We start from the raw sequence: 14,417 nt of genomic DNA, 5'->3' as shown, positions 1-14,417 counted from the left end.
CATCACTCCCGCTTTCCTTTTAGGGATATGCCCTCGAAACAGCCGCTTACATTCTGAACCAAGTTCCGTCTAAAACGGTTCCTGGTACTCCTTATGAACGATGGACTGGCCGTAAAGTGAATCTTGGCCGCATCCGAATTTGGGGTTGCCCTGCACACGTGCTGAGGCAAAAGACTAGCAAGTTGGCTAGTAGGTCAGAATTGTGCCTGTTTGTAGGATATCCGAAGGAAACCAAAGGTTTTACTTTCTATAGTCCCGAGGACGATAAGACTTTCGTTAGCACGAATGCTCGTTTCCTTGAGGAGGACTTTATGAAGGATGCGAAACCTAGAAGCAAAATTGTGCTTGAAGAAAAGTTGGGTGAGGAAGCTTCTACCTCGTCTGTAAGAACTGTTCTTACCCCAACTGAAACACAACCTAACTCATCAGAATCTCGTCAAGTAGTACTTCGACGTAGTGGGAGGGCTACTCAAAAGCCTGACAGGTACATGTCTTATGGAGACTCTCTTGTAGCCGTCTCCGACATGGATGATCCTGTTTCCTATAGCCAAGCAATGGCTTGTTCTGAATCAAACCTTTGGCTTGACGCCATGAAAGTTGAGATGCACTCGATGTATGTCAACAAAGTCTGGAAACTTGTAGACCTTCCTGAAGGGATTAAACCCGTAGGGTGTAAGTGGATATACAAGAAGAAAAGGGGTCCTGATGGGAACGTTGAGACGTTCAAAGCACGACTTGTGGCGAAGGGTTATACCCAACAAGAAGGGATTGACTATGAAGAAACCTTCTCGCCAGTCGCGATGCTTAAATCCATCCGCATACTCCTATCCATAGCTGCAGCTCTCGATTATGAGATCTGGCAAATGGATGTCAAGACAGCCTTTCTGAATGGCAATCTTGACGAGCGCATTTACATGGCTCAACCAGACGGTTTCGTGGATAAAGGTCAAGAGACCAAGGTTTGTGAGTTGCTTAAATCCATTTATGGACTAAAGCAAGCATCTAGGTCATGGAATATTAGATTCGATGAAACTGTAAAGAGCTTCGGCTTTGAACAGTCAATAGATGAGCCTTGTGTTTACAAGTTAATACACGAAGGCAAAGTTGTGTTTCTGGTACTATATGTCGATGATATACTGCTCATTGGTAATGACGTGGGTAAGTTATCTGAGGTTAAGGTCTGGCTGGCAAAGCAATTCGATATGAAGGATCTAGGAGAAGCTGCATACATTCTGGGAATCCAAATCTTTCGAGATAGGAAAAACCGGACCCTGTCGCTCTCTCAAGCATCTTATATTGATAAGGTGATGGATCGCTTCTCGATGCAAGACTGCAAGAGGGGTCAAACACCCTTTAGGCATGGAGTTTCACTCTCTAAGGACCAGTCTCCCAAGACTGCACAAGAGATTGAAGACATGAGGAAAATTCCTTACGCCTCTGCCGTAGGAAGCCTCATGTATGCTATGCTTTGCACCCGACCTGATATATGTTTCGCCGTTGGCGTAGTTAGTCGTTTCCAATCCAACCCTGGACCCGAGCACTGGATTGCTGCTAAGCATGTTCTTAAGTATCTTCGAAGAACTAGGAACTTGATGCTTACATACTCAGGTACTGACCTGACTATGACGGGATATACCGATTCCGATTTTCAAGCGGATAAGGATTCCAGGAAATCCACTTCGGGATCTGTGTTCATCCTTAATGGTGGAGCTGTTGTGTGGAGAAGTATTAAGCAATCTTGTATTGCTGACTCCACAATGGAAGCAGAATATGTGGCTGCTTGTGAAGCATCCAAAGAGGCTATATGGCTTAGAAAATTCCTTAAGTATTTGGAAATTGTTCCAAACGTCGACGAGCCCATGACCCTTTATTGTGATAATAGTAGGGCTGTCGCTAACTCAAAGGAACCTAGAAGCCATAAGCGCTCTAAACATATTGAGAGGAAATACCATTTGATTCGAGAGATCGCGCAACGCGGAGACGTGGAGGTGAAGTAGATCTCTGGAAGATCCATTCACCAAGGCCCTAGCGAACATGGTCTTCGACCAACTTCGAGAGGGATTAGGCATGTAGGACTACTCACATCTTCTTTGAGTCAAGTGGGAGTTTGTTGTCAATGGTGCCCACAAGAAGAGTAGTAGTGTCTATTTATATACATTTGATGTCATATAGTCTTACGAAGACTCTTGCTTGTAATTGCTTATTCATTAATAAAAAGTTGAAACGTTCATTCAATCTTCTTTGTTTGAAGTTTTATGATAAAACCTTAGTCTTTTAGTCCATAAACAAACTTAACAACTTACGAAGAGACAAATGTAGATTTGCATGAACAAACTCTTCGTAGTTTGCTTAAAACGATATATTCGCAATCTTAGGGTCAAAGGACTATTGACCTCAGTATGATTGTTAGAAGAATCTATGATGTCTGGTTATGAGGCATTGAGAGTTGGGGACTCTATAGTTCTTCTAGGTATCTTCCGAAGGTACTGAATTGACCAGTGCACTTCTAGAGACAATATAAGAACAAACCATTTAACCTCTTATGTCTCGAAGTCACTATGTATGAATTGCATCATGCTTACCTTAATCCTGAAATGAGACATGCCATTTCACACCTTAGTATTCTCATTTGAGAAAGTCAGAGTTCGGACTCACTATGTCATTCCGAACAGGGCCTATTGGTGAAATACTAAGTTGTGAGTATGTCATGAGTAACTTTGTGAAGTTCTCATAGATATGGAATTCATGTACAAGATTGCTGAAATGCAATGTATGTCACCTCATGCTTTGTTCCTTGGAGTGTGAATAAATGAACTGGCCAGTGTCCAAATTGAGTCCTGACTCTTTTGGATGAAACAATGTGACTTGTTAGCTCCTCGTCAATACATTGTTTCTAACTTATTCACAAGCGACAAAGGAGTTGAGGAAATAACAGCTAGAAGGGTAAAATGGTAATTTAGTAAATCCCGACTAGCTGATGACATTCATGAAGGGTAGCATAGATAATATTCAGTGGATCCGCTCATTATAATTAGGTCGAATTCTTGAGTAGAAAACAAATTCATTTGAACCGAGAGATTTTCAGTGTCAGCTCTTTAGTGGAGTCAGCTGGCATTAAGCTAAACTTGGAAAAGGTTTGTGAACTTTTGAGTCCAAGTGTTTAGCTCAAGCTTTGTTCATTTGGGTCCATGAGGTCACTGTCACGAATCACATCGATAGGAATAGTTAAACTGGAAGCTAAGTCAAAACAAGAACGAAAATTGTCGAAAGGGTATTTTTGTCTTTTGAGACATATGGATGAAATGGATGTCAATAAATTTTGACAAGTTCATTTGATGACTTAATGTCACTCGGCCATAATATGATTAATTGGGCCTTGTGAATTAATTTCATTTCATAAGAATTTTATTGAAAATTCTAAATGGGCTTTTTCTTATGTTGTCATGAACAAGTGAAGAAAATTCTAGAAGCCTTTTCTAGAAGCCATAGGCGCCCAACACTACCCAAAGAGAAAGGGAAATTATTTTGTGCATAAATGTATTTAGATACTTGCCAAAAGAAAAAGAGGAAACAAATTTGCATATTAGATGCACAAGGGAATCGGCCAAGAGAGTAATAGGCAAGCCAAGGAACAAAAAAGGAAACAAATCCTAGCCTTCTAGAAGGCTGCCTTGGGCGCCCAAAAGGAATGAGAAATAAGGGTTATTTTGCTCATGAATATGTGATATTCTATAGAAGAGGAAACTACCTTATTGAAGGTGAGACCTCTCCTATAAATAGGAGCCTCATTCCTCACTTTTCATTCATGCAAAGTTTTAGAGATTGAGAGCTTCTCTCTCTAGACTTGGCCGCCCCTTCCTCTCTCTCTCTCTAGTTTATATTTTCGATTATTTCTTGTCTTGGCACCTAGGTCCTCACTCGACCTAGTGTTTAGCTCTGCGACTTCGAGACTCGTTCTCAAGTCGTAGTGTTTAAAAGTGCCCACTCACTGATTCCTTCTTTTCGAGTGATTTAGTGATAGAAACTTTCGTGGTTGCTCGAGGTGCCGAGGAAAGAAAAGAGAGACGTGCTGCGAGGGGAGACGAGCGTTGCAACTTTCCAAAAGCTTCTACAAGGTTCAAGCTTCAAGAAAGGTTAGTAACTTTAATAGCTCATATTAGTTTTTTTTTTCATGTACATGCTCTTGTCTAGGTTAGTAAAAACTAGTTTTACTTAAAAAGAAAATTTTTAAAATTCCGCCGCTTAACGAAGCGTTAAACTTTTTCTTAAACCCTAGATCGATTCCAACATTCTCAAATTTCGTCAAGTGGACCCCACTTAAATATTTGCCTAAAATCACCAGTCCATTTAATAATAAATACTCTTTATTATCCAATTCCTCTATAATATTCCAACAGTAGCCAATGTAAAACATTGGAATTGTATAATTGTCAACGTTTCAAAATTTGAATTTTTTTTTTTTTTTTTGTGTTCTCTCTCCCTACGCGATTCTTCAAATGGCTATAGACAAAGCAATCACTAGACCCGCGACCGATTTCCCGTCGCCAAACAACCCCTTTTGCCAAGTGGAGCCTCGAGTTCTGGTTCTCCGCCGCAGAGAGTCGCCAAAGACGCACGACAAGATTCTGGTTCTCCGCCGCAAAGAGTTACCGGGCCGCCATGGATCCCGATGGACAAACTCCGACCCACGAAGACGACGCACCTGGGCTAAGATTTGGGCAACGCGCGCGAAGGAGGCAACCGGTCTGATGCCGGGCCTGTGGTGTGAAGAAGCTCGTCGGATCTTGACATTCTTGCGTGGGGAAGATGATGGACAACTCCTCGGCGTGGATTTGATTCAAGCGATGAAGACGCACAGAGAGGACAGTCTATCACCGGATTTGAAGGAAGCGTCGTCGGAGACGGGTCGCGAGGAAAAATGGCATCGGCGTCGGCAATCCCATTAGGCGAGTGTCGACCCATGGAGACGTCAGGCCCAGATCTGCATGATGATGCGAACAGACCTCCGCCTCGATCTGGAATTAACAAGGTTGTCTCGGCTCTCAACATTGTTAATCTATCTTAATTCGTGTTATTTCTGTTTATTTCGTAATTAATTCATGTTAATTTGAAATTAATTCATATTGATTCGGAATTTATTCATGTTAATTCGGTTTATTTTTGTTTATTCGTATTAATTTCGATTTATTTGTAGGAAAATTGGCGACTCTGTGTATCCGGTCGGAGAATTGGCGGTTCGAGACGGATCAGTAGGTGAAAATCGGTGGAAAATTACGGAAGTTGACTTGGCGTTGAAGACCGGTGGTGAAGATCGACGGTGAAGATCTCGTAATATCTTTAGAAAATGTTTTAATCTATTAATGAAAGAGTTATTTATTGTAATATTTTTCATTTATTTATTTATTTATGTTAACTAATTTATATTTGGTAACCCTTTATTTTAAATGAAAGTTATTATTGTCTCTTCAAGAGGTTTATGTAGTTTATTGACTATTATACAAAATAAACTTAACGTGGGCTATTTTAACAATTTTATGTTTCAAATGGACTACTATATTCAAGCTCCCTTATTACTATTATATGGACAAACCAAATAATTTTTTAAATACAACATTATAAGTTTATTGGAAATATCTATTGGGTTTTAGTCAAATAATATATCTATACATTGCGTTTTCAAATGGATCAGAGTGATATAACGAGACTATATTGTTAGATTAACTATTGCATTTTCACATAATATGTGTTTTTTTCTTTATGCTAATTTTGATAAATTAGCATGAAAAAAATCGCTCAAAATATAGATTAATAAGAGACAAAATTGAATATTATAAAAGATGGTTAGCTACTGATCATCATTCATTTTGATTAGCTATTGCCTCGCCAATTAGCTAGTTAGACTGGAGTCCCTCTCCGAGGGGATTCCTCCTTTTGTTGTTAAAAATAGGCAGATTTGCTATATGCTATGACTCTGATCGATTTGGAAAAAAAAAAAAATTATAAGGTGTGGATACAAAATTCAACTAAAATTTGAGAGATATGAATGAACTTCATAGCGTCACTTTAGCGACGTCACGCACAGTGATTTAGTATTAAGTTTTCGCTTTAACAAGCAAGAAAATGATTCATATACATTACTAGATCTCTTAGCGACTTGAATTTCTTGCCGCGTATTGCATAGATCGTTAATTTGTTATCATGTTTCGAACCATATATGACGCGAGTTTATTTTTTTCATTTGAACACGATAGTTTCCAATAGAAAAATATATGTGCCTCAAGTTTATTTTTACATTTTTACATGATAGTTTATTCTAAGATTTTGATTTTCCTTTCTAGTTATTATTATACAAGGAGTATTTTAATATTAAAATATAGAGAAAAAGAAATAAAAAAGAGTATAGGGGAATAAATTTGTAACTAGAGATCATTATAATATTTGGTTAGAAATAAAATAATATTTGTGATTTACTTAAAATAAAGAGTATGATTTGAATTATGTTAATAAAAGAGAGTATGGTTGTGGAATTTTGTTAAAACATGATATCATTGATAAATTTCCTTCAAATAATTCATCAAATTAAATTTCTAAGTACCTAAGTTACTAAAAGTTTGTGAATTCATAAATAATCAACTTTTGGTTAATTATTGATAGATAGGCATTCAAAAAATGTGTAATCATGTTGACATTAATTCGAGTATTCGATATAGATATCTGTTTGTATATTATGTAAATTTGGTTATTTACGTAAATTTTGTCAGGTTACTAAAAAGATATAACTATTCACTTATAATTAACTGAAAATTGGTTACATATAAATTTTATTATGTATATAAGAGTATATATATAGCATGAATATTGTCCCTTTGTGTATGTAATTTGGGTATTTATGTAAATTTTGTTATGTTACTAAAAAGACATGATTACTTACTTATAATTAATGAAAAATTAGCTATATAACAAGTCTATTATGTTTATAAAACTGTATATCTAGTCAACCATAATTCATTCATGAATGTTGTCCTACCTAGCATTATTTTTTAAACAAAAAATTAGGTAATTAGCCAACTAAAACGTTTGGGATTGCTATATAGTCAACGTTTTATAAATCTTAGATAAAATAGTCATTGAAATAAAATGGTGGAGTATTTATGTTAACATACACGTGTAAATGCATGAACGTGGCTATTTTTTTAAGATTTACGAAACGTTTGCTATTTAGCAATGTGAAACGGTAAATATAATTATATATCTAATGGACCATTTTATAAATTTGTTTTTTCTGCTGGAAGAGCATACAGCATGTGATGTGATAAATACCCACATAGCAACAAATTGTAATTAATGCATGATATTGGTGATATTTTCCAGCAGGTTTGCTGCAAAAATAAACACAGAGAAATTTGAAAAAGAAGACAAACGAAACACTATTGCTAAACCGCAAAAACCAATCAGAAAATCCAACTGAAAGAAAGAAAGAAGAGGAAAACAAAATCCATACATATTAGGAAAAGAAAGAAGAATGAGCTTAACTCTCTTCCCCATGATTTTGTTGCTACCATTCGCCTTATCTACAACTTTATCCCAACAAACATTCTCACACACTGACAATAATCTTCACTCATCAAAACCCTTTCTTTATAAATCACCCGATGTTAACGACAAAACACGTTCTTTATCGCCCTTTCTTCGCGACCGCCGATGGGCAGCTTCACCGCCGCCGCCGCCTAAAATGAATCCAGCTCGAGGTTGGTTCTTCTTTCCGGAACTGCCGCCACCGCCACCGCCAATCCTGCTTCCAGAACCGCCGTCATCGCCACCGCCACCACATTAGGTCTCAATTTTAAATATTTTAATATTTTACATGCAAGTATTATTGTAAAATTTTGTAGTTTTATATTTCTTTTAATCCAGAACCACCACCACTAGTGGCTTCAACTCTTTAATTTTTATTTTTTATTATTTTAATATATTTGCTATTTAGTTCATATTCGCATGATTTTTTCATGTCCCCCTCAAAAATTTATATCATTTATGTTACCTTAATATTTCATATTTTATTTTATGCCTTTCATAAATTATTCTAGCTTTGTTTCTGAGTCCGTGACTGTTCTTTGTTTTTTTATTGGGACACGTGTGGGTATAGAGTTCAGCCATTCCAAAAATAAATGTTATTGGCCCAAAAGGCTGGACAACTCCAACGCAACGACATATCAAAAATACCAAACAACATTATTGTCATTCATCATTCATTAGCTTAGCAACTTTGATATTTGGACTAAAATAGTAACAATTATGTTTTTTGTCACGTTTACTAGTAAATGTAGACTTACAAGTCTATAATTGTTGTAAGTCTATAGTTTATGACAATTGTATATTTTCATGTCTACAATTACTAAAAGTGTCCAAAAACATAATTACTACTATTTTAGTCCAAATTATCAAAATTGCTATTAGTTGATATCATTTCCCTACTACTACTTCAACATATATGCATATATCTCATTCGTGTATTCCCCGCGGTTAAGGATGCAAGATGTCGAAGTCGGAAACCGAGCCCTCAACAATCACAAAGAAAACTATGCAATAAAGTGTTTATTCGATTTATATTTAAGTCGATCTCAAAAGACTTCGTAAATGAAATTGGCTAAACGTAAGTAACAGAAAACGAACTGTTATATTGACAGAACTTTGACTACAAATAAGATCACTGAACAAGCATATACTCGGTGAGCTCCAGATTACAGACTTGATCGCAAATTCAAACTAAAAGTAAAGGTTGTGCGTACATAAAGAATCAGCGTGAATTCTCTCTGAAGGAGAGAATTTATTGACTAGGCGAGGTGCGAAATCCTCAGAGACACGTGGTGAAGACTTCGTTTGCTACTTAGTGGAAGTCATCCTAGATCCGGAATCCGTAACGGGCTTTAAGGAACACTTCGTTGGAAAGACAAAGGATAGTCATCTTATCCGAACCAGGGCCCGAGCTGGACCTCAAGGCATAGTGGGCTAGATACTGATTGGGCTTTAGTCAAGCATTGGGCTACGTAAAAGCCCAATAAAAGCCTAATAAAAGTTTTAGAAAAGGGTCATTTTTAACCCCCACAGAGGATAGTTTTTATTTTTTTTTCTTCCCATTTATAAATAGGAATGAGGGTACAAGTATAAACAGTACACTTATATTGGTATTTGTACCCGTTAGAAAAAAATACACATTAATCCATACCTATTAGCCCGTTTACTCAAACGGGTCGGATAACGGGGAAATACCCGTCGGATAACGGGAAATAGCTGTCGGGTAGCGGGTATGAAATTTCAACACCTGTTACCTATTAATACGGTTCACAAATATAAATGTAAAATAAAAAATAAACACTCAATAAATTTAAATATAAATTATAAATTACTATTTAGTGTGAAAATATAATTTAGAGTGAGAACGTTAAAACAAATTAAAATTTATAATTACAAAATCTAATTTAAAAAAAAACATGGAAAAAAATTATAATAGATCGAGTAAAGATTTCTTTTAGTATCCATTTTTGAGCGAATATTATCTGACTCTACTTTAGACCGACTAAGAGCATCTCCAATAATGGGTGGCAACTTAAGTTGCATATGAGTGACATGGATGGCACTCAAAGTTGTCTACCCATTAGAGTCAATATAAAAAAAGAGTTATTTTGGCAATTCTTTGGCAGAGGCTCACAATTTGACACTGGTGTCAAATGAATATTTTATTATTATTTTATTTTTTATTATTTTATAACTCCACCGACTCCCATCCACCAACTTCCATCTACCAACTCTATATTACTTCATTTGCAATCTCACGTTAGTTGTTGCATGCAAGAAAAATGTTACACAACAACAGTAATTGAAAACAAATGTTAGTCCCTAAAAAAAACAAATGTTACACGTTAAAAAAATAGTTGCAAATTTGGACTATGCATTCACTACTTTTATTTGACTTCACCCTGGTTTGTTTTTATTTTTTTATATTTCCAATATTTTCATATTTCCCAAAGAGAAGGTGTAAAGAGAACAAAAATTTCAGAAGCATGAGCTTATTTCATCGTCCAATCCAGAAAAGAGTAATTACATGAAGTTCGCCCGACCGGCGAAAAGGCGGCCAAGAGAAAGGAAAAAAGAAAAGACAAGCGTGATATTAATGTTGCATTCTTAGAAGCTCAAACACGGAAAGCAGCAGCATTGGAGAAATTGGTGGAGATAAGAGGGAAAGAGGAAGAAAATAGTAAGATGAAGCATCATATGGATTATCTCATTGTTGACACATCGTACATGACTCCAGAGCAAAAGAAAGATCATGAAAGCATGTGTACTTATATTAAGACTAATATATTAAAGTTTTGAATGTTATGATTTTAATTTTAATAAAAAAATTATTGTTATATGAGTCATTATTTTTTTAATTTTTGTTGTTGTTGTTGTGCAATCTTCTATTTTAATTAATTATATTTAATTTTTAATTTATCATATGAATCTAAATTATAAAAAAATAATTTGTAAACAATAAAACAAAGGTAAATTAATTATGGTGGGCAACTTTTAAAGCAACTTGCATGGGAGTGATTTTATTAAAAGTTGTCAATTTAGTGATGTGGAAGAGAGATACAATTAAATAATATTATTTTGATGAGGTGTTAAAGGTGTGCAACTCTTTGCATTGGAGATGCTCTAATGGGCGGATAAACGGGTATGGAGTAATAATGTCATAAATAGGACTTTGTAATTAATTTGGAATTATGTAATTACCATTTTACCCCGTGAACATTAAAATTTAAATAAGAAGTCACAAAATTAGGCCAGTTTTAATTGTAACGGATCCACAAATCAAGCCCATTTTACACGTAAGCCCAGTATAACAAATCCTTTTACACCTACCTTTATACGCCACGTCATTCCTTCCTCTTCATTTCTTCAACATTCGCGTCAATTAACCAGAAGAGAGAGAAATGATGAGAGAGAGAGAGAAACCAATTCAAGAAACCGTCCAACTTCCCACTTTGTCCTAGCTTTGATTTCCTCTAAAACCACTACTTTCATTTGAAACCAAACTCAAAAACCGTCCATATTGTTTGAAAGTATCCATTCTCTCACTCATTTCGTCACTCTCTTCTTTGCCCATTACAGATGAGGACAAAGTCTAGTCCACCGTCAAAACGCCCGCCAAAAATTCCTAATCCTAACTCTAACCCTAAAAAGAGGAGTCTTCCTCAAACATCCACCGAAACTCCGCCTCCGCCAATGACGCATGCATCCTCGCGTCGAAGTCCGCGTGTGGGTTCTGACGCGCCCTTGGTCCAGAATGTAGAGCGACCAAAGACGCTGATAAATGCCGGGGCGAAGAAGAAGAAGAAGGTTCTTGCGCCGCCGAAGAAGAAGATGAAGGTTCTTGAGGAGCCTGAGAAGTCTGAGTCGTCCTCTTTCGACGTGAATGAATTCGTCCTGGCGCCTTGCAAATCCGAAAGACCTCACAAGGTGATATTTTTACTCTTTTGATTGCTTAATTTTTTATTTCGTGACAAAAATGAAAAGTTTTGGGTTTGCATGTTTATTTTGTGTTTGATGAAACTGTTAGTTTAATGTTATAAAGGATTCTGTGTGAATTTTATGTGGATTTTGTGTGGATTTCGTGTGGATACTGTGTGGATTTTGTAAAAATTAGATTTGTTCAGTCTTGCTCATATTAGATGTGGTTTCGTGACAATTGTGTCACGAACTTCATGGGTTTCGTGATTTGACAGTCACAAAACCATAAATTTCGTGACACTCGTGTCACGAAACCCTGAAGTTCGTGACAATTGTGTCACGAAACTTCGTGGTTTCGTGAATATTTTGTGACAGTCAAGTCACGAAACCCATGAAGTTCATGACATAACTGTCATGAAACTACGAAGTTTCGTGACATAATTGTCACAAAATTCATGGGTTTCGTGACTGTGTTATCACGAAACTGAGTGTATATATTTTGTTTAATGTTCTAACTTTTATATTTTGTAATTTTTAGGGTTTCATACACAAGATAAAAGAAGAGGACATAGAAGAAGGGTATTCATTCAACTTCCATGGAAACTTGGACACATTCGAGAGGGAGACAGGCCTGACCTCGAACCAAAAAGAGCTATTCAAGAAAACGTGTTTTGGGCATTTCCTGGACATGCCATGTATCACAAAATCATCCAAAATAATCAGTCACTTAGTGTTGAGATCGGGATTTTATGACGGGGCCGGTCCATCGAATGAATCTCTGGTCATGGAGATTGGTGGGAAACCCCGGGAGTTCACCAAATAGCACTTTTCTTTAATCACATGATTAAGATTCAACGACGACTACAGAGAGCTGCCACGATACGCCAATGTGGTTGAAGGAGGGCTATACCAAGACACCTTCTGCAATGGTGCGCTTGGTCGAAAAAGGGTCAACATTGCTACAGTCCTTGAGACCAGCAAGAAGTGGTTAGATGAGAGGAGAGCTAGCCTACTTCTCCTCCACTTTCTTTACAACGTACTCCTGGCGGCCGAAAAGACCGTCAACCTCCCCCCTGCGTGCATAAAAATGGTGGACGACCCGGTGGTTTTCAACAACTACCCATGGGGAAACGTCACGTGAGATTCTTTCTAGATTCTGTCAAGGGCTTTGTGAGCAAGGCCAAGACCATCAAGGATGGTAAGAACCCAAAACTCTACTTATCGGGTTTTTGCTCCCACTCCAAATTTTGAGCTACGAGTGCATACCACGATTCGAGGCCCTGGACTTTGCCACGATACTCGATGCCCATGCAAGGCCGTTGATGAGGCGTTGAGCTACTAAATCAGGGAAGGTCTTGCAGTCTCAACTCCAAAAAATTCGATTTCAAGAGGTATGAATATGATTGATAAGAACATGCACATTTAACTAACTTCTATTTTTTTTACTTATTCACATTAATCTAGTTTTCGGATCAAATTCAAGCCGACTGGTGGTGAGATCGAGTCTGCGATGACTGTTGTGAGCCCCTCTGAGAAGAAAAAGAAGAAGAAAAAAGTGTATGGAGGCCCCACATCAGAAACCGAGGTAATGTTTTCGTGACATTTAAGTCATGAAATAAAATAGTTTCGTGACAGTAAAGTCACGAAATTAAGTATACTCGTCAGACTAAAGTCACGAAATCAAATATTTTTGTGACATTGATGTCACGAAATCAAGTATAGTCGTGACATGAAAGTTAGGAATTCAAGTATTTGATTTCGTTACTTTAATCTCACGAATATACTTGATTTCGTGACATTAATCTCATGAACATACTTGATTTCGTGACATCAATGTCACGAAAATATTTGATTTCGTGACTTTATTCTCACGAATATACTTGATTTCATTACTTTACTATCACGAAACTATTTTATTTCGTGACTTAAATGTCACGAATATACGTGATGTTGTGACATTAATGTCACAAAATTACTTGATTTCGTGACTTTACTGTTACGAAAAAACTTTATGTCGTGATTGTATTCTTCTGAAAAGACATCATTTCGTGAATCTATTCTCACTAATACAAAATTATTTGTGTACATCGTAGCTTCGCTTATCTGCCTTGGAAAAAGATCTGAAACATTTCAAATTTGAGTTTGTGGAGTGGAAGAAATAGTTGTCCACGAAAATGCGTGCCATTTCAGCAACCTTGAAAGAGGTTGTGGACAAGCTACAAGTCTCTCAAGAAGATGATTTTGTCAACCTCCAGAAATATGAAGAGGAGGTGAAGGAGAAGGAAGAAGAGAATACGGAAGATATGAACAAAGAAGAAGGGCACGGGAGAGGAGAAGGGTAATGAAGAAGTAGTTGTGGACAAATCAAATGAATTGGATTTGAACAACGACGAAGAAACCGAGAAAAATGATGAAGTCAGCCATCTGATGGAGGCAAATGTAAAGAAGATGATCTTCATAAGAAAAAAGATGATGGTGAAGACGACGAAGACGGTGGGAGAGGTCTTGAAGATGAAGGGCAAAAAGAAGTAGACGGGAACCAGACGCAGGCTGATGGCGGCGAGGATCAGACCCGAGCCGAAAAGACCCAAGAGTCTAAAACGTGTATGCCACGTCCAGAGGCGGTTGATGAGGTCTGTTCCTCGTTGTTGAAGATTCCTGGGAAGCTCATAACGATTTCATCATCAGATGAAAAGCCTACTCGCCATAGGAGGGCGCTAGCGGTCTTCACACAGACACTCGCGCCGGCTGTGTTTACGAGGTTCACACGACCACTTTGGCCACCGTCAGTCTATCCATTCTCATATCCTAAAGACGAGATTTCTGAGGGAGATCTTGCAACAATGGCTAAATGGATTAAATTTGGTCTTAAATCGAATCACAAAAATACGTAATTATCTTTCTCCTTCTTACATATATTGTCT

The sequence above is a fragment of the Urtica dioica genome, chromosome 2, assembly GCF_054948205.1.
Source record: "Urtica dioica subsp. dioica isolate 48M chromosome 2, U.dioica_male_clone48M_v1_H2, whole genome shotgun sequence".
NCBI lineage: Eukaryota > Viridiplantae > Streptophyta > Magnoliopsida > Rosales > Urticaceae > Urtica > Urtica dioica.
Note: the sequence above shows the minus strand (reverse complement) of the source record.